Source organism: Carcharodon carcharias, chromosome 19 (genome assembly GCF_017639515.1).
Source record: "Carcharodon carcharias isolate sCarCar2 chromosome 19, sCarCar2.pri, whole genome shotgun sequence".
NCBI lineage: Eukaryota > Metazoa > Chordata > Chondrichthyes > Lamniformes > Lamnidae > Carcharodon > Carcharodon carcharias.
Window position 1 is genome coordinate 65,082,708 of NC_054485.1, and position 22,062 is coordinate 65,104,769.

The window sequence follows — 22,062 nt, forward strand, 5'->3', positions numbered from 1 at the left end:
CCTCATTCCCAGTGAAATGTGAATCCCATCATTCCCAGTCCCAACGTGAATCCCCTCATTCCCAATCCCTCATTCCCAGTCCCAATGTGAATCCCCTCATCCCCAGTCCCAATATGAAATCACCCATTCCCCAATCCCAATGTGAATCCCCTCATTGCTAATCTCTCAGCCCCAGTCCCAATGTGAATCCCCTCATTCTCCAATCCCAATGTGAATCCCCTCATTCCCAATCCCTCATTCCCAGTGCCAATGTGAATCCCCTCATTCCCAATCCCTCATTCCCAGTGTCAATGCAAATGCCCTTATTCACAATCCCCCATTCCCAATCCCAATGTGCATCCCCTCATTCCCAATCCCTCATTCTTAGTCCCAATGTGAATCCCCTCATTCCCAATCCCAACATGAATCCCCTCATTCCCAGTCCTCATTCCCAGTGTGAAACTCCTCATTCCCAATCCCATATGAATACCCTCATTCCCCAATCCCAACGTGAATCCCCTCATTCCCAATCCCTCATTCCCAGTGCCAATGTGAATCCCCTCATTCCCAATCCCTAATTCCCCAATCCCAATGTGAATTCTTCATTCACAATCCCTCATTTCCAGTCCCAATGTGAATCCCCTCATTTCTAATCCCATGTTCCCAGTGCTAATGTGAATCTCCTCATTCCCAATCCCTCATTCCCAGTGCCAATGTGAATCGCCTCATTCCCAATCCTTCATTCCCCAATCCCAATGTGATTTCTTCATTCCCAATCCCTCATTCCCAGTCCCAATATTAATCCCCTCATTCCCAGTGCTAATGTGAATACCCTCATTCCCAATCCCTCATTCCCAGTCCCAATATGAATCACCTCATTCCCAATCCCTCATTCCCAGTGCTAATGTGCATCCCCTCATTCCCAGTCCCACTATGAATCACCTCATTCCCTATCCCTCATTCCCAGTCCCAATGTAAATCCCCTCTTTCGCAATCCCTCATTCCCAGTCCCAATGTGAATCCCCTCATTCCCAATCCCACATTCCCAGTCCCAATGTGTATCCCATCATTCCCAATACCTCATTCTCAGTCTCAATGTAATTCCTTCATTCCCAATCCCTCATTCCCAGTCCCAATGTGAATCCCCTCATTCCCAATTCTTCATTCCCAGTAGCAATGTGTATCCCCTTATTCCCAATCCCTCATTCCCAGTCCCAATATGAATCACCTCATTCCCAATCCCTCATTCCCACTCCTAATGTGAATCCACTCATTCCCAATCCCTCATTCCCAGTCCCAATGTGAATTCCCTCATTCCCAGTGCTAATGTGAATCCCCTCATTCCCAATCCCTCATTCCCAGTCCCAATATGAATCACCTCATTCCCAATCCCTCATTCCCAGTGCTAATGTGAATCCCCTCATTCCCAATCCCTCATTCCCAGTCCCAGAATGAACCACCTCATTCCCAATCCCTCATTCCCAGTCCCAATGTGAATCCCCTCATTCCCAAAGCCTCATTCCCAGTCCCAATGTGTATCCCATCATTCCCAATCCCTCATTCCCAGTCCCAATATGTATCTCTTCATTCCCAATCCCTCATTCTCAGTCTCAATGTAATTCCCTCATTCCTAATCCCTCATTCCCAGTCCCAATGTGAATCCCCTCATTCCCAATCCTTCATTCCCAGTCCCAATGTGAATCCCCTCATTCCCAATTCCTCATTCCCAGTGTGAATCCCCTCATTCCCAATCCCTCATTCCCAGTGTCAATGTAAATCCCCTCATTCCCCAATCCCAATGTGAATCCTTTCATTTACAATCCCTCATTCCCTGTGCCTACGTGAATCCCCTCATTCCCAATGCCTCATTCCCAGTCCCAATGTGAATCCCTTCATTCCTAATCCCTCATTCCCAGTGCCAAAGTGAATCACCTCATTCCCAATCCCTCATTCCCAGGCCGAATGTGAATCCCCTCATTCCCTATCTCTCATTCCCAGTCCCAATGTGAATCCCCTCATTCCCAATCCCTCATTACCAGTCCCAAAGTGAATCACCTCATTCCCAATCCCTCATTCCCAGGCCCAATGTGAATTCCCTCATTCCCAGTGCTAATGTGAATCCCCTCATTCCCAGTCCCAATATGAATCACCTCAATCCCAATCCCTCATTCCCAGTCCCAATATGAATCACCTCATTCCCAATCCCTCATTCCCAGTCCCAATGTGTATCCCATCATTCCCAATCCCTTATTCTCAGTCTCAATGTAATTCCCTCATTTCCAATCCCTCATTCCCAATCCTTCATTCCCAGTCCCAATGTGAATGCCCTCATTCCCAATTCATCATTCAGTGTGAATCCTCTCATTCCCAATCCCTCATTCCCAGTGCCAATGTAAATCCCCTCATTCCCCAATCCCAATGTGAATCCTCTCATTTACAATCCCTCATTCCCAGTCCCAATGTGAAGCCCTTCATTCCTAATCCCTCATTCCCAGTGCCAAAGTGAATCACCTCATTCCCAATCCCTCATTCCCAGGCCGAATGTGAATCCCCTCATTCCCAATCCCTCATTCCCAGTCCCAATGTGAATCCCTTCATTCCCAATCCCTCATTCCCAGTCCCAATGTGGATCCCCTCATTCCCAGTCCTTTATTCCCAGTGCCAATGTGAATCCCCTCATTCCCAATCCCTCATTCCCAGTCCCAATGTGAATCCCATCATTCCCAATCCCTCATTCTCAGTCCCAATGTGAATCCCTTCATTCCCAATCCCTCATTCCCAGTCCCAATGTGGATCCCCTCATTCCCAGTCCTTTATTCCCAGTGCCAATGTGAATCCCCTCATTCCCAATCCCTCATTCCCAGTCCCAATGTGAATCCCATCATTCCCAATCCCTCATTCTCAGTCCCAATGTGAATCCCTTCATTCCCAATACCTCATTCCCAGTCCCAATGTGGATCCCCTCATTCCCAGTCCTTTATTCCCAGTGCCAATGTGAATCTCCTCATTCCCAATCCCTCATTCCCAGTGCCAATGTGAATCCCCTTATTCCCAATCCCTCATTCCCATTCCCAATGTGAATTCCCTCCTTCCCCAATCACAATGTGCATCCCGTCATTCCCAATCCCTCATTCCTAGTCCCAATGTGAATCCCCTCATTCCCAATCCCAACGTGAATCCTCTCATTCCCAGTCCTCATTCCCAGTGTGAAATCCCTCATTCCCAATCCTATATGAATACCCTCATTCCCCAAACCCAACGTGAATCCCCTCATTCCTAGTCCCCCATTCCCAGTGTGAATCTGCTCATTCCCAGTCCCTCATTCCGAGTGTGAATCCCTTCATTCCCACTCCCTCATTCCCAGTAGCAATGTGAGTCCCCTCATTCCCAATCCCTCATTACCGGCCCCAATGTGAACCCCCTCATTCCCAATCCCCCATTTCCAGTTTCCAATGTGAATCCCCTCATTCCCAAAACTAAATTGAATCCCTTCATTCCCAATCTCTCATTCCCAGTCCCAATGTGAATCCCCTCATTCCCATTCACTCATTCACAGTGCCAATGTGAATCCCCTCATTCCCAATCCTTCATTCCCCAATCCCAATGTGCTTTCTTCATTCCCAATCCCTCATTCCCAGTCCCAATGTGAATCCTATCATTCCCAATCCCTCAATCCCGGCACTAACGTGAATCCCCTCATTCCCAATCCCTCATTCCCAGTCCCAATGTGAAGCCCCTCATTCCCAATCCCTCATTCCCAGTCCCAATGTGAATCCCCTCATCCCCAGTCCCAATATGAAATCACCCATTCCCCAATCCCAATGTGAATCCCCTCATTGCTAATCTCTCATCCTCAGTCCCAATGTGAATCCCCTCATTCTCCAATCCCAATGTGAATCCCCTCATTCCCAATCCTTCATTACCTGTCCCAGTGTGAATCCCCTCATTCCCAATCCCTCATTCCCAGTGCCAATGTAAATCCCCTCATTCCCCAATCCCAGTGTGAATCCTCTCATTTGCAATCCCTCATTCCCTGTGCCTACGTGAATCCCCTCATTCCCAATCCCTCATTCCCAGTCCCAGTATGAACCACCTCATTCCCAATCCCTCATTCCCAGTCCCAATGTGAATCCCTTCATTCCTAATCCCTCATTCCCAGTGCCAAAGTGAATCACCTCATTCCCAATCCCTCATTCCCAGACCGATTGTGAATCCCCTCATTCCCTATCTCTCATTCCCAGTCCCAATGTGAATCCCCTCAGTCCCAATCCCTCATTCCCAGTCCCAATATGTATCTCTTCATTCCCAATCCCTCATTCTCAGTCTCAATGTAATTCCATCATTCTTAATCCCTCATTCCCAGTCCCAATGTGAATCCCCTCATTCCCAATCCTTCATTCCCAGTCCCAATGTGAATCCCCTCATTCCCAATTCCTCATTCCCAGTGTGAATCCCCTCATTCCCAATTCCTCATTCCCGGTTCCAATGTGAATCCCCTCATTCCCAATCCCTCATTCCCAGTGCCAATGTAAATTACCTCATTTCCCAATCCCAGTGTGAATCCTCTCATTTACAATCCCTCATTCCCTGTGCCTATGTGAATCCCCTCATTCCCAATCCCTCATTCCCAGTCCCAGTATGAACCACCTCATTCCCAATCCCTCATTCCCAGTCCCAATGTGAATCCCTTCATTCCTAATCCCTCATTCCCAGTGCCAAAGTGAATCACCTCATTCCCAATCCCTCATTCCCAGACCGATTGTGAATCCCCTCATTCCCTATCTCTCATTCCCAGTCCCAATGTGAATCCCCTCAGTCCCAATCCCTCATTCCCAGTCCCAATATGTATCTCTTCATTCCCAATCCCTCATTCTCAGTCTCAATGTAATTCCCTCATTCCTAATCCCTCATTCCCAGTCCCAATGTGAATCCCCTCATTCCCAATCCTTCATTCCCAGTCCCAATATGAATCCCCTCATTCCCAATTCCTCATTCCCAGTGTGAATCCCCTCATTCCCAATTCCTCATTCCCAATCCCAATGTGAATCCCCTCATTCCCAATCCTTCATTCCCAGTCCCAATGTGAATCCCCTCATTCCCAATTCCTCATTCCCAGTGTGAATCCCCTCATTCCCAATTCCTCATTCCCGGTTCCAATGTGAATTCTCTTATTCCCAATCCCTCCTTCCCTGTCCCAATGTGAATCCCCTCATTCCCAATCCCTCATTCTCAGTTTCCAATGTGAATCCCCTCATTCCCAATCCCTCATTCCCAGTGCCAAAGTGAATCACCTCATTCCCAATCCCTCATTCCCAGGACGATTGTGAATCCCCTCATTCCCTATCTCTCATTCCCAGTCCCAATGTGAATCCCCTCATTCCCAATCCCTCATTCAAAGTCCCAAAGTCAATCCCCTCATTCCCAATCCCTCATTCCCAGTGCCAATGTGAATCCCCTCATTCCCAATCCCTCATTCCCAATCCCTCATTCTCAGTCTCAATGTAATTCCCTCATTCCCAATCCCTCATTCCCAGTCCCAATGTGAATCCCCTCATTCCCAATTCTTCATTCCCAGTAGCAATGTGTATTCCCTTATTCCCAATCCCTCATTCCCAGTCCCAATATGAATCACCTCATTCCCAATCCCTCATTACCAGTCCCAATGTGAATCCCCTCATTCCCAATCCCTCATTCCCAGTCCCAGTATGAACCACCTCATTCCCAATCCCTCATTCCCAGTCCCAATGTGAATCCCCTCATTCCCAATCCCTCATTCCCAATCCCAAAGTAAATCCCCTCTTTCGCAATCCCTCATTCCCAGTCCCAATGTGTATCCCATCATTCCCAATCCCTCATTCCCAGTCCCAGTTTGTATCTCTTCATTCCCAATCCCTCATTCTCAGTCTCAATGTAATTCCCTCATTCCTAATCCCTCATTCCCTGTCCCAGTGTGAATCCCCTCATTCCCAATCCCTCATTCCCAGTGCCAATGTAAATCCCCTCATTCCCCAATCCCAGTGTGAATCCTCTCATTTGCAATCCCTCATTCCCTGTGCCTACATGAATCCCCTCATTCCCAATCCCTCATTCCCAGTCCCAGTATGAACCACCTCATTCCCAATCCCTCATTCCCAGTCCCAATGTGAATCCCCTCATTCCCAATCCTTCATTCCCTGTCCCAGTGTGAATCCCCTCATTCCCAATCCCTCATTCCCAGTGCCAATGTAAATCCCCTCATTCCCCAATCCCAGTGTGAATCCTCTCATTTGCAATCCCTCATTCCCTGTGCCTACATGAATCCCCTCATTCCCAATCGCTCATTCCCAGTCCCAGTATGAACCACCTCATTCCCAATCCCTCATTCCCAGTCCCAATGTGAATCCCTTCATTCCTAATCCCTCATTCCCAGTGCCAAAGTGAATCACCTCATTCCCAATCCCTCATTCCCAGACCGATTGTGAATCCCCTCATTCCCTATCTCTCATTCCCAGTCCCAATGTGAATCCCCTCAGTCCCAATCCCTCATTCCCAGTCCCAATATGTATCTCTTCATTCCCAATCCCTCATTCTCAGTCTCAATGTAATTCCCTCATTCCTAATCCCTCATTCCCAGTCCCAATGTGAATCCCCTCATTCCCAATCCTTCATTCCCAGTCCCAATGTGAATCCCCTCATTCCCAATTCCTCATTCCCAGTGTGAATCCCCTCATTCCCAATTCCTCATTCCCGGTCCCAATGTGAATCCCCTCATTCCTAATCCCTCATTCCCAGTGCCAATGTAAATTCCCTCATTCCCAATCCCTCATTCCCAGACCGATTGTGAATCCCCTCATTCCCTATCTCTCATTCCCAGTCCCAATGTGAATCCCCTCAGTCCCAATCCCTCATTCCCAGTCCCAATATGTATCTCTTCATTCCCAATCCCTCATTCTCAGTCTCAATGTAATTCCCTCATTCCTAATCCCTCATTCCCAGTCCCAATGTGAATCCCCTCATTCCCAATCCTTCATTCCCAGTCCCAATGTGAATCCCCTCATTCCCAATTCCTCATTCCCAGTGTGAATCCCCTCATTCCCTATCTCTCATTCCCAGTCCCAATGTGAATCCCCTCATTCCCAATCCCTCATTCAAAGTCCCAAAGTCAATCCCCTCATTCCCAATCCCTCATTCCCAGTGCCAATGTGAATCCCCTCATTCCCAATCCCTCATTCCCAATCCCTCATTCTCAGTCTCAATGTAATTCCCTCATTCCCAATCCCTCATTCCCAGTCCCAATGTGAATCCCCTCATTCCCAATTCTTCATTCCCAGTAGCAATGTGTATTCCCTTATTCCCAATCCCTCATTCCCAGTCCCAATATGAATCACCTCATTCCCAATCCCTCATTACCAGTCCCAATGTGAATCCCCTCATTCCCAATCCCTCATTCCCAGTCCCAGTATGAACCACCTCATTCCCAATCCCTCATTCCCAGTCCCAATGTGAATCCCCTCATTCCCAATCCCTCATTCCCAATCCCAAAGTAAATCCCCTCTTTCGCAATCCCTCATTCCCAGTCCCAATGTGTATCCCATCATTCCCAATCCCTCATTCCCAGTCCCAGTTTGTATCTCTTCATTCCCAATCCCTCATTCTCAGTCTCAATGTAATTCCCTCATTCCTAATCCCTCATTCCCTGTCCCAGTGTGAATCCCCTCATTCCCAATCCCTCATTCCCAGTGCCAATGTAAATCCCCTCATTCCCCAATCCCAGTGTGAATCCTCTCATTTGCAATCCCTCATTCCCTGTGCCTACATGAATCCCCTCATTCCCAATCCCTCATTCCCAGTCCCAGTATGAACCACCTCATTCCCAATCCCTCATTCCCAGTCCCAATGTGAATCCCCTCATTCCCAATCCTTCATTCCCTGTCCCAGTGTGAATCCCCTCATTCCCAATCCCTCATTCCCAGTGCCAATGTAAATCCCCTCATTCCCCAATCCCAGTGTGAATCCTCTCATTTGCAATCCCTCATTCCCTGTGCCTACATGAATCCCCTCATTCCCAATCGCTCATTCCCAGTCCCAGTATGAACCACCTCATTCCCAATCCCTCATTCCCAGTCCCAATGTGAATCCCTTCATTCCTAATCCCTCATTCCCAGTGCCAAAGTGAATCACCTCATTCCCAATCCCTCATTCCCAGACCGATTGTGAATCCCCTCATTCCCTATCTCTCATTCCCAGTCCCAATGTGAATCCCCTCAGTCCCAATCCCTCATTCCCAGTCCCAATATGTATCTCTTCATTCCCAATCCCTCATTCTCAGTCTCAATGTAATTCCCTCATTCCTAATCCCTCATTCCCAGTCCCAATGTGAATCCCCTCATTCCCAATCCTTCATTCCCAGTCCCAATGTGAATCCCCTCATTCCCAATTCCTCATTCCCAGTGTGAATCCCCTCATTCCCAATTCCTCATTCCCGGTCCCAATGTGAATCCCCTCATTCCTAATCCCTCATTCCCAGTGCCAATGTAAATTCCCTCATTCCCAATCCCTCATTCCCAGACCGATTGTGAATCCCCTCATTCCCTATCTCTCATTCCCAGTCCCAATGTGAATCCCCTCAGTCCCAATCCCTCATTCCCAGTCCCAATATGTATCTCTTCATTCCCAATCCCTCATTCTCAGTCTCAATGTAATTCCCTCATTCCTAATCCCTCATTCCCAGTCCCAATGTGAATCCCCTCATTCCCAATCCTTCATTCCCAGTCCCAATGTGAATCCCCTCATTCCCAATTCCTCATTCCCAGTGTGAATCCCCTCATTCCCAATTCCTCATTCCCGGTTCCAATGTGAATCCCCTCATTCCCAATCCCTCATTCCCAGTGCCAATGTAAATCCCCTCATTCCCCAATCCCAGTGTGAATCCTCTCATTTACAATCCCTCATTCCCTGTGCCTACGTGAATCCCCTCATTCCCAATCCCTCATTCCCAGTCCCAGTATGAACCACCTCATTCCCAATCCCTCATTCCCAGTCCCAATGTGAATCCCTTCATTCCTAATCCCTCATTCCCAGTGCCAAAGTGAATCACCTCATTCCCAATCCCTCATTCCCAGACCGATTGTGAATCCCCTCATTCCCTATCTCTCATTCCCAGTCCCAATGTGAATCCCCTCAGTCCCAATCCCTCATTCCCAGTCCCAATATGTATCTCTTCATTCCCAATCCCTCATTCTCAGTCTCAATGTAATTCCCTCATTCCTAATACCTCATTCCCAGTCCCAATGTGAATCCCCTCATTCCCAATCCTTCATTCCCAGTCCCAATGTGAATCCCCTCATTCCCAATTCCTCATTCCCAGTGTGAATCCCCTCATTCCCAATTCCTCATTCCCAGTCCCAATGTGAATCCCCTCATTCCCAATCCTTCATTCCCAGTCCCAATGTGAATCCCCTCATTCCCAATTCCTCATTCCCAGTGTGAATCCCCTCATTCCCAATTCCTCATTCCCGGTTCCAATGTGAATTCTCTTATTCCCAATCCCTCCTTCCCTGTCCCAATGTGAATCCCCTCATTCCCAATCCCTCATTCTCAGTTTCCAATGTGAATCCCCTCATTCCCAATCCCTCATTCCCAGTGCCAAAGTGAATCACCTCATTCCCAATCCCTCATTCCCAGGACGATTGTGAATCCCCTCATTCCCTATCTCTCATTCCCAGTCCCAATGTGAATCCCCTCATTCCCAATCCCTCATTCAAAGTCCCAAAGTCAATCCCCTCATTCCCAATCCCTCATTCCCAGTGCCAATGTGAATCCCCTCATTCCCAAACCCTCATTCCCAATCCCTCATTCTCAGTCTCAATGTAATTCCCTTATTCCCAATCCCTCATTCCCAGTCCCAATATGAATCACCTCATTCCCAATCCCTCATTACCAGTCCCAATGTGAATCCCCTCATTCCCAATCCCTCATTCCCAGTCCCAGTATGAACCACCTCATTCCCAATCCCTCATTCCCAGTCCCAATGTGAATCCCCTCATTCCCAATCCCTCATTCCCAATCCCAAAGTAAATCCCCTCTTTCGCAATCCCTCATTCCCAGTCCCAATGTGAATCCCCTCATTCCCAATACTCATTCCCAGTCCCAATGTGTATCCCATCATTCCCAATCCCTCATTCCCAGTCCCAGTTTGTATCTCTTCATTCCCAATCCCTCATTCTCAGTCTCAATGTAATTCCCTCATTCCTAATCCCTCATTCCCTGTCCCAGTGTGAATCCCCTCATTCCCAATCCCTCATTCCCAGTGCCAATGTAAATCCCCTCATTCCCCAATCCCAGTGTGCATCCTCTCATTTGCAATCCCTCATTCCCTGTGCCTACATGAATCCCCTCATTCCCAATCCCTCATTCCCAGTCCCAGTATGAACCACCTCATTCCCAATCCCTCATTCCCAGTCCCAATGTGAATCCCCTCATTCCCAATCCTTCATTCCCTGTCCCAGTGTGAATCCCCTCATTCCCAATCCCTCATTCCCAGTGCCAATGTAAATCCCCTCATTCCCCAATCCCAGTGTGAATCCTCTCATTTGCAATCCCTCATTCCCTGTGCCTACATGAATCCCCTCATTCCCAATCGCTCATTCCCAGTCCCAGTATGAACCACCTCATTCCCAATCCCTCATTCCCAGTCCCAATGTGAATCCCTTCATTCCTAATCCCTCATTCCCAGTGCCAAAGTGAATCACCTCATTCCCAATCCCTCATTCCCAGACCGATTGTGAATCCCCTCATTCCCTATCTCTCATTCCCAGTCCCAATGTGAATCCCCTCAGTCCCAATCCCTCATTCCCAGTCCCAATATGTATCTCTTCATTCCCAATCCCTCATTCTCAGTCTCAATGTAATTCCCTCATTCCTAATCCCTCATTCCCAATCCCAATGTGAATCCCCTCATTCCCAATCCTTCATTCCCAGTCCCAATGTGAATCTCCTCATTCCCAATTCCTCATTCCCAGTGTGAATCCCCTCATTCCCAATTCCTCATTCCCGGTCCCAATGCGAATCCCCTCATTCCTAATCCCTCATTCCCAGTGCCAATGTAAATCCCCTCATTCCCAATCCCTCATTCCCAGACCGATAGTGAATCCCCTCATTCCCTATCTCTCATTCCCAGTCCCAATGTGAATCCCCTCAGTCCCAATCCCTCATTCCCAGTCCCAATATGTATCTCTTCATTCCCAATCCCTCATTCTCAGTCTCAATGTAATTCCCTCATTCCTAATCCCTCATTCCCAGTCCCAATGTGAATCCCCTCATTCCCAATCCTTCATTCCCAGTCCCAATGTGAATCCCCTCATTCCCAATTCCTCATTCCCAGTGTGAATCCCCTCATTCCCAATTCCTCATTCCCGGTTCCAATGTGAATCCCCTCATTCCCAATCCCTCATTCCCAGTGCCAATGTAAATCCCCTCATTCCCCAATCCCAGTGTGAATCCTCTCATTTGCAATCCCTCATTCCCTGTGCCTACATGAATCCCCTCATTCCCAATCGCTCATTCCCAGTCCCAGTATGAACCACCTCATTCCCAATCCCTCATTCCCAGTCCCAATGTGAATCCCTTCATTCCTCATCCCTCATTCCCAGTGCCAAAGTGAATCACCTCATTCCCAATCCCTCATTCCCAGACCGATTGTGAATCCCCTCATTCCCTATCTCTCATTCCCAGTCCCAATGTGAATCCCCTCAGTCCCAATCCCTCATTCCCAGTCCCAATATGTATCTCTTCATTCCCAATCCCTCATTCTCAGTCTCAATGTAATTCCCTCATTCCTAATCCCTCATTCCCAATCCCAATGTGAATCCCCTCATTCCCAATCCTTCATTCCCAGTCCCAATGTGAATCTCCTCATTCCCAATTCCTCATTCCCAGTGTGAATCCCCTCATTCCCAATTCCTCATTCCCGGTCCCAATGCGAATCCCCTCATTCCTAATCCCTCATTCCCAGTGCCAATGTAAATCCCCTCATTCCCAATCCCTCATTCCCAGACCGATTGTGAATCCCCTCATTCCCTATCTCTCATTCCCAGTCCCAATGTGAATCCCCTCAGTCCCAATCCCTCATTCCCAGTCCCAATATGTATCTCTTCATTCCCAATCCCTCATTCTCAGTCTCAATGTAATTCCCTCATTCCTAATCCCTCATTCCCAGTCCCAATGTGAATCCCCTCATTCCCAATCCTTCATTCCCAGTCCCAATGTGAATCCCCTCATTCCCAATTCCTCATTCCCAGTGTGAATCCCCTCATTCCCAATTCCTCATTCCCGGTTCCAATGTGAATCCCCTCATTCCCAATCCCTCATTCCCAGTGCCAATGTAAATCCCCTCATTCCCCAATCCCAGTGTGAATCCTCTCATTTACAATCCCTCATTCCCTGTGCCTACGTGAATCCCCTCATTCCCAATCCCTCATTCCCAGTCCCAGTATGAACCACCTCATTCCCAATCCCTCATTCCCAGTCCCAATGTGAATCCCTTCATTCCTAATCCCTCATTCCCAGTGCCAAAGTGAATCACCTCATTCCCAATCCCTCATTCCCAGACCGATTGTGAATCCCCTCATTCCCTATCTCTCATTCCCAGTCCCAATGTGAATCCCCTCAGTCCCAATCCCTCATTCCCAGTCCCAATATGTATCTCTTCATTCCCAATCCCTCATTCTCAGTCTCAATGTAATTCCCTCATTCCTAATCCCTCATTCCCAGTCCCAATGTGAATCCCCTCATTCCCAATCCTTCATTCCCAGTCCCAATGTGAATCCCCTCATTCCCAATTCCTCATTCCCAGTGTGAATCCCCTCATTCCCAATCCTTCATTCCCAGTCCCAATGTGAATCCCCTCATTCCCAATTCCTCATTCCCAGTGTGAATCCCCTCATTCCCAATTCCTCATTCCCGGTTCCAATGTGAATTCTCTTATTCCCAATCCCTCCTTCCCTGTCCCAATGTGAATCCCCTCATTCCCAATCCCTCATTCTCAGTTTCCAATGTGAATCCCCTCATTCCCAATCCCTCATTCCCAGTGCCAAAGTGAATCACCTCATTCCCAATCCCTCATTCCCAGGACGATTGTGAATCCCCTCATTCCCTATCTCTCATTCCCAGTCCCAATGTGAATCCCCTCATTCCCAATCCCTCATTCAAAGTCCCAAAGTCAATCCCCTCATTCCCAATCCCTCATTCCCAGTGCCAATGTGAATCCCCTCATTCCCAATCCCTCATTCCCAATCCCTCATTCTCAGTCTCAATGTAATTCCCTCATTCCCAATCCCTCATTCCCAGTCCCAATGTGAATCCCCTCATTCCCAATTCTTCATTCCCAGTAGCAATGTGTATTCCCTTATTCCCAATCCCTCATTCCCAGTCCCAATATGAATCACCTCATTCCCAATCCCTCATTACCAGTCCCAATGTGAATCCCCTCATTCCCAATCCCTCATTCCCAGTCCCAGTATGAACCACCTCATTCCCAATCCCTCATTCCCAGTCCCAATGTGAATCCCCTCATTCCCAATCCCTCATTCCCAATCCCAAAGTAAATCCCCTCTTTCGCAATCCCTCATTCCCAGTCCCAATGTGAATCCCCTCATTCCCAATACTCATTCCCAGTCCCAATGTGTATCCCATCATTCCCAATCCCTCATTCCCAGTCCAGTTTGTATCTCTTCATTCCCAATCCCTCATTCTCAGTCTCAATGTAATTCCCTCATTCCTAATCCCTCATTCCCTGTCCCAGTGTGAATCCCCTCATTCCCAATCCCTCATTCCCAGTGCCAATGTAAATCCCCTCATTCCCCAATCCCAGTGTGAATCCTCTCATTTGCAATCCCTCATTCCCTGTGCCTACATGAATCCCCTCATTCCCAATCCCTCATTCCCAGTCCCAGTATGAACCACCTCATTCCCAATCCCTCATTCCCAGTCCCAATGTGAATCCCCTCATTCCCAATCCTTCATTCCCTGTCCCAGTTTGAATCCCCTCATTCCCAATCCCTCATTCCCAGTGCCAATGTAAATCCCCTCATTCCCCAATCCCAGTGTGAATCCTCTCATTTGCAATCCCTCATTCCATGTGCCTACATGAATCCCCTCATTCCCAATCCCTCATTCCCAGTCCCAGTATGAACCACCTCATTCCCAATCCCTCATTCCCAGTCCCAATGTGATTCCCTTCATTCCTAATCCCTCATTCCCAGTACCAAAGTGAATCACCTCATTCCCAATCCCTCATTCCCAGACCGATTGTGAATCCCCTCATTCCCTATCTCTCATTCCCAGTCCCAATGTGAATCCCCTCAGTCCCAATCCCTCATTCCCAGTCCCAATATGTATCTCTTCATTCCCAATCCCTCATTCTCAGTCTCAATGTAATTCCCTCATTCCTAATCCCTCATTCCCAGTCCCAATGTGAATCCCCTCATTCCCAATCCTTCATTCCCAGTCCCAATGTGAATCCCCTCATTCCCAATTCCTCATTCCCAGTGTGAATCCCCTCATTCCCAATTCCTCATTCCCGGTCCCAATGTGAATCCCCTCATTCCTAATCCCTCATTCCCAGTGCCAATGTAAATCCCCTCATTCCCAATCCCTCATTCCCAGACCGATTGTGAATCCCCTCATTCCCTATCTCTCATTCCCAGTCCCAATGTGAATCCCCTCAGTCCCAATCCATCATTCCCAGTCCCAATATGTATCTCTTCATTCCCAATCCCTCATTCTCAGTCTCAATGTAATTCCCTCATTCCTAATCCCTCATTCCCAGTCCCAATATGTATCTCTTCATTCCCAATCCCTCATTCTCAGTCTCAATGTAATTCCCTCATTCCTAATCCCTCATTCCCAGTCCCAATGTGAATCCCCTCATTCCCAATCCTTCATTCCCAGTCCCAATGTGAATCCCTCATTCCCAATTCCTCATTCCCAGTGTGAATCCCCTCATTCCCAATTCCTCATTCCCGGTCCCAATGTGAATCCCCTCATTCCTAATCCCTCATTCCCAGTGCCAATGTAAATCCCCTCATTCCCAATCCCTCATTCCCAGACCGATTGTGAATCCCCTCATTCCCTATCTCTCATTCCCAGTCCCAATGTGAATCCCCTCAGTCCCAATCCATCATTCCCAGTCCCAATATGTATCTCTTCATTCCCAATCCCTCATTCTCAGTCTCAATGTAATTCCCTCATTCCTAATCCCTCATTCCCAGTCCCAATGTGAATCCCCTCATTCCCAATCCTTCATTCCCAGTCCCAATGTGAATCCCCTCATTCCCAATTCCTCATTCGCAGTGTGAATCCCCTCATTCCCAATTCCTCATTCCCGGTTCCAATGTGAATCCCCTCATTCCCAATCCCTCATTCCCAGTGCCAATGTAAATCCCCTCATTCCCCAATCCCAGTGTGAATCCTCTCATTTACAATCCCTCATTCCCTGTGCCTACGTGAATCCCCTCATTCCCAATCGCTCATTCCCAGTCCCAGTATGAACCACCTCATTCCCAATCCCTAATTCCCAGTCCCAATGTGAATCCCTTCATTCCTAATCCCTCATTCCCAGTGCCAAAGTGAATCACCTCATTCCCAATCCCTCATTCCCAGACCGATTGTGAATCCCCTCATTCCCTATCTCTCATTCCCAGTCCCAATGTGAATCCCCTCAGTCCCAATCCCTCATTCCCAGTCCCAATATGTATCTCTTCATTCCCAATCCCTCATTCTCAGTCTCAATGTAATTCCCTCATTCCTAATCCCTCATTCCCAGTCCCAATGTGAATACCCTCATTCCCAATCCCTCATTCCCAATCCCTCATTCTCAGTCTCAATGTAATTGCCTCATTCCCAATCCCTCATTCCCAGTCCCAATGTGAATCCACTCATTCCCAATTCTTCATTCCCAGTAGCAATGTGTATTCCCTTATTCCCAATCCCTCATTCCCAGTCCCAATATGAATCACCTCATTCCCAATCCCTCATTCCCAGTCCCAATGTGAATCCCCTCATTCCCAATCCCTCATTCCCAGTCCCAGTATGAACCACCTCATTCCCAATCCCTCATTCCCAATCCCAATGTGAATCCCCTCATTCCCAATCCCTCATTCCCAATCCCAAAGTAAATCCCTCTTTCGCAATCCCTCATTCCCAGTCCCAATATGTATCTCTTCATTCCCAATCCCTCATTCTCAGTCTCAATGTAATTCCCTCATTCCTAATCCCTCATTCCCAATCCCAATGTGAATCCCCTCATTCCCAATCCTTCATTCCCAGTCCCAATGTGAATCTCCTCATTCCCAATTCCTCATTCCCAGTGTGAATCCCCTCATTCCCAATTCCTCATTCCCGGTCCCAATGCGAATCCCCTCATTCCTAATCCCTCATTCCCAGTGCCAATGTAAATCCCCTCATTCCCAATCCCTCATTCCCAGACCGATTGTGAATCCCCTCATTCCCTATCTCTCATTCCCAGTCCCAATGTGAATCCCCTCAGTCCCAATCCCTCATTCCCAGTCCCAATATGTATCTCTTCATTCCCAATCCCTCATTCTCAGTCTCAATGTAATTCCCTCATTCCTAATCCCTCATTCCCAGTCCCAATGTGAATCCCCTCATTCCCAATCCTTCATTCCCAGTCCCAATGTGAATCCCCTCATTCCCAATTCCTCATTCCCAGTGTGAATCCCCTCATTCCCAATTCCTCATTCCCGGTTCCAATGTGAATCCCCTCATTCCCAATCCCTCATTCCCAGTGCCAATGTAAATCCCCTCATTCCCCAATCCCAGTGTGAATCCTCTCATTTACAATCCCTCATTCCCTGTGCCTACGTGAATCCCCTCATTCCCAATCCCTCATTCCCAGTCCCAGTATGAACCACCTCATTCCCAATCCCTCATTCCCAGTCCCAATGTGAATCCCTTCATTCCTAATCCCTCATTCCCAGTGCCAAAGTGAATCACCTCATTCCCAATCCCTCATTCCCAGACCGATTGTGAATCCCCTCATTCCCTATCTCTCATTCCCAGTCCCAATGTGAATCCCCTCAGTCCCAATCCCTCATTCCCAGTCCCAATATGTATCTCTTCATTCCCAATCCCTCATTCTCAGTCTCAATGTAATTCCCTCATTCCTAATCCCTCATTCCCAGTCCCAATGTGAATCCCCTCATTCCCAATCCTTCATTCCCAGTCCCAATGTGAATCCCCTCATTCCCAATTCCTCATTCCCAGTGTGAATCCCCTCATTCCCAATCCTTCATTCCCAGTCCCAATGTGAATCCCCTCATTCCCAATTCCTCATTCCCAGTGTGAATCCCCTCATTCCCAATTCCTCATTCCCGGTTCCAATGTGAATTCTCTTATTCCCAATCCCTCCTTCCCTGTCCCAATGTGAATCCCCTCATTCCCAATCCCTCATTCTCAGTTTCCAATGTGAATCCCCTCATTCCCAATCCCTCATTCCCAGTGCCAAAGTGAATCACCTCATTCCCAATCCCTCATTCCCAGGACGATTGTGAATCCCCTCATTCCCTATCTCTCATTCCCAGTCCCAATGTGAATCCCCTCATTCCAAATCCCTCATTCAAAGTCCCAAAGTCAATCCCCTCATTCCCAATCCCTCATTCCCAGTGCCAATGTGAATCCCCTCATTCCCAATCCCTCATTCCCAATCCCTCATTCTCAGTCTCAATGTAATTCCCTCATTCCCAATCCCTCATTCCCAGTCCCAATGTGAATCCCCTCATTCCCAATTCTTCATTCCCAGTAGCAATGTGTATTCCCTTATTCCCAATCCCTCATTCCCAGTCCCAATATGAATCACCTCATTCCCAATCCCTCATTACCAGTCCCAATGTGAATCCCCTCATTCCCAATCCCTCATTCCCAGTCCCAGTATGAACCACCTCATTCCCAATCCCTCATTCCCAGTCCCAATGTGAATCCCCTCATTCCCAATCCCTCATTCCCAATCCCAAAGTAAATCCCCTCTTTCGCAATCCCTCATTCCCAGTCCCAATGTGAATCCCCTCATTCCCAATACTCATTCCCAGTCCCAATGTGTATCCCATCATTCCCAATCCCTCATTCCCAGTCCAGTTTGTATCTCTTCATTCCCAATCCCTCATTCTCAGTCTCAATGTAATTCCCTCATTCCTAATCCCTCATTCCCTGTCCCAGTGTGAATCCCCTCATTCCCAATCCCTCATTCCCAGTGCCAATGTAAATCCCCTCATTCCCCAATCCCAGTGTGAATCCTCTCATTTGCAATCCCTCATTCCCTGTGCCTACATGAATCCCCTCATTCCCAATCCCTCATTCCCAGTCCCAGTATGAACCACCTCATTCCCAATCCCTCATTCCCAGTCCCAATGTGAATCCCCTCATTCCCAATCCTTCATTCCCTGTCCCAGTTTGAATCCCCTCATTCCCAATCCCTCATTCCCAGTGCCAATGTAAATCCCCTCATTCCCCAATCCCAGTGTGAATCCTCTCATTTGCAATCCCTCATTCCATGTGCCTACATGAATCCCCTCATTCCCAATCCCTCATTCCCAGTCCCAGTATGAACCACCTCATTCCCAATCCCTCATTCCCAGTCCCAATGTGATTCCCTTCATTCCTAATCCCTCATTCCCAGTACCAAAGTGAATCACCTCATTCCCAATCCCTCATTCCCAGACCGATTGTGAATCCCCTCATTCCCTATCTCTCATTCCCAGTCCCAATGTGAATCCCCTCAGTCCCAATCCCTCATTCCCAGTCCCAATATGTATCTCTTCATTCCCAATCCCTCATTCTCAGTCTCAATGTAATTCCCTCATTCCTAATCCCTCATTCCCAGTCCCAATGTGAATCCCCTCATTCCCAATCCTTCATTCCCAGTCCCAATGTGAATCCCCTCATTCCCAATTCCTCATTCCCAGTGTGAATCCCCTCATTCCCAATTCCTCATTCCCGGTCCCAATGTGAATCCCCTCATTCCTAATCCCTCATTCCCAGTGCCAATGTAAATCCCCTCATTCCCAATCCCTCATTCCCAGACCGATTGTGAATCCCCTCATTCCCTATCTCTCATTCCCAGTCCCAATGTGAATCCCCTCAGTCCCAATCCATCATTCCCAGTCCCAATATGTATCTCTTCATTCCCAATCCCTCATTCTCAGTCTCAATGTAATTCCCTCATTCCTAATCCCTCATTCCCAGTCCCAATGTGAATCCCCTCATTCCCAATCCTTCATTCCCAGTCCCAATGTGAATCCCCTCATTCCCAATTCCTCATTCCCAGTGTGAATCCCCTCATTCCCAATTCCTCATTCCCGGTTCCAATGTGAATCCCCTCATTCCCAATCCCTCATTCCCAGTGCCAATGTAAATCCCCTCATTCCCCAATCCCAGTGTGAATCCTCTCATTTACAATCCCTCATTCCCTGTGCCTACGTGAATCCCCTCATTCCCAATCGCTCATTCCCAGTCCCAGTATGAACCACCTCATTCCCAATCCCTAATTCCCAGTCCCAATGTGAATCCCTTCATTCCTAATCCCTCATTCCCAGTGCCAAAGTGAATCACCTCATTCCCAATCCCTCATTCCCAGACCGATTGTGAATCCCCTCATTCCCTATCTCTCATTCCCAGTCCCAATGTGAATCCCCTCAGTCCCAATCCCTCATTCCCAGTCCCAATATGTATCTCTTCATTCCCAATCCCTCATTCTCAGTCTCAATGTAATTCCCTCATTCCTAATCCCTCATTCCCAGTCCCAATGTGAATCCCCTCATTCCCAATCCTTCATTCCCAGTCCCAATGTGAATCCCCTCATTCCCAATTCCTCATTCCCAGTGTGAATCCCCTCATTCCCAATTCCTCATTCCCGGTTCCAATGTGAATTCTCTTATTCCCAATCCCTCATTCCCTGTCCCAATGTGAATCCCCTCATTCCCAATCCCTCATTCCCAGTTTCCAATGTGAATCCCCTCATTCCCAATCCCTCATTCCCAGTGCCAAAGTGAATCACCTCAATCCCAATCCCTCATTCCCAGGCCGATTGTGAATCCCCTCATTCCCTATCTCTCATTCCCAGTCCCAATGTGAATCCCCTCATTCCCAATCCCTCATTCCCAGACCCAAAGTCAATCCCCTCATTCCCAATCCCTCATTCCCAGTGCCAATGTGAATACCCTCATTCCCAATCCCTCATTCCCAATCCCTCATTCTCAGTCTCAATGTAATTGCCTCATTCCCAATCCCTCATTCCCAGTCCCAATGTGAATCCACTCATTCCCAATTCTTCATTCCCAGTAGCAATGTGTATTCCCTTATTCCCAATCCCTCATTCCCAGTCCCAATATGAATCACCTCATTCCCAATCCCTCATTCCCAGTCCCAATGTGAATCCCCTCATTCCCAATCCCTCATTCCCAGTCCCAGTATGAACCACCTCATTCCCAATCCCTCATTCCCAATCCCAATGTGAATCCCCTCATTCCAATCCCTCATTCCCAATCCCAAAGTAAATCCCTCTTTCGCAATCCCTCATTCCCAGTCCCAATGTGAATCCCCTCATTCCCAATGCCTCATTCCCAGTCCCAATGTGTACCCCATCATTCCCAATCCCTCATTCCCAGTCCCAGTTTGTACCTCTTCAATCCCAATCCCTGATTCTCAGTCTCAATGTAATTCCCTCATTCCTAATCCTTCATTCCCAGTCCCAATGTGAATCCCCTCATTCCCAATCCTTCATTGCCTGTCCCAGTGTGAATCCCCTCATTCCCAATCCCTCATTCCCAGTGCCAATGTAAATCCCCTCATTCCCCAATCCCAGTGTGAATCCTCTCATTTGCAATCCCTCATTCCCTGTGCCTACGTGAATCCCCTCATTCCCAATCCCTCATTCCCAGTCCCAGTATGAACCACCTCATTCCCAATCCCTCATTCCCAGTCCCAATGTGAATCCCTTCATTCCTAATCCCTCATTCCCAGTGCCAAAGTGAATCACCTCATTCCCAATCCCTCATTCCCAGACCGATTGTGAATCCCCTCATTCCCTATCTCTCATTCCCAGTCCCAATGTGAATCCCCTCAGTCCCAATCCCTCATTCCCAGTGCCAATATGTATCTCTTCATTCCCAATCCCTCATTCTCAGTCTCAATGTAATTCCCTCATTCCTAATCCCTCATTCCCAGTCCCAATGTGAATCCCCTCATTCCCAATCCTTCATTCCCAGTCCCAATGTGAATCCCCTCATTCCCAATTCTTCATTCCCAGTGTGAATCCCCTCATTCCCAATTCCTCATTCCCGGTCCCAATGTGAATCCCCTCATTCCTAATCCCTCATTCCCAGTGCCAATGTAAATCCCCTCATTCCCAATCCCTCATTCCCAGACCGATTGTGAATCCCCTCATTCCCTATCTCTCATTCCCAGTCCCAATGTGAATCCCCTCAGTCCCAATCCATCATTCCCAGTCCCAATATGTATCTCTTCATTCCCAATCCCTCATTCTCAGTCTCAATGTAATTCCCTCATTCCTAATCCCTCATTCCCAGTCCCAATGTGAATCCCCTCATTCCCAATCCTTCATTCCCAGTCCCAATGTGAATCCCCTCATTCCCAATTCCTCATTCCCAGTGTGAATCCCCTCATTCCCAATTCCTCATTCCCAGTTCCAATGTGAATCCCCTCATTCCCAATCCCTCATTCCCAGTGCCAATGTAAATCCCCTCATTCCCCAATCCCAGTGTGAATCCTCTCATTTACAATCCCTCATTCCCTGTGCCTACGTGAATCCCCTCATTCCCAATCGCTCATTCCCAGTCCCAGTATGAACCACCTCATTCCCAATCCCTAATTCCCAGTCCCAATGTGAATCCCTTCATTCCTAATCCCTCATTCCCAGTGCCAAAGTGAATCACCTCATTCCCAATCCCTCATTCCCAGACCGATTGTGAATCCCCTCATTCCCTATCTCTCATTCCCAGTCCCAATGTGAATCCCCTCAGTCCCAATCCCTCATTCCCAGTCCCAATATGTATCTCTTCATTCCCAATCCCT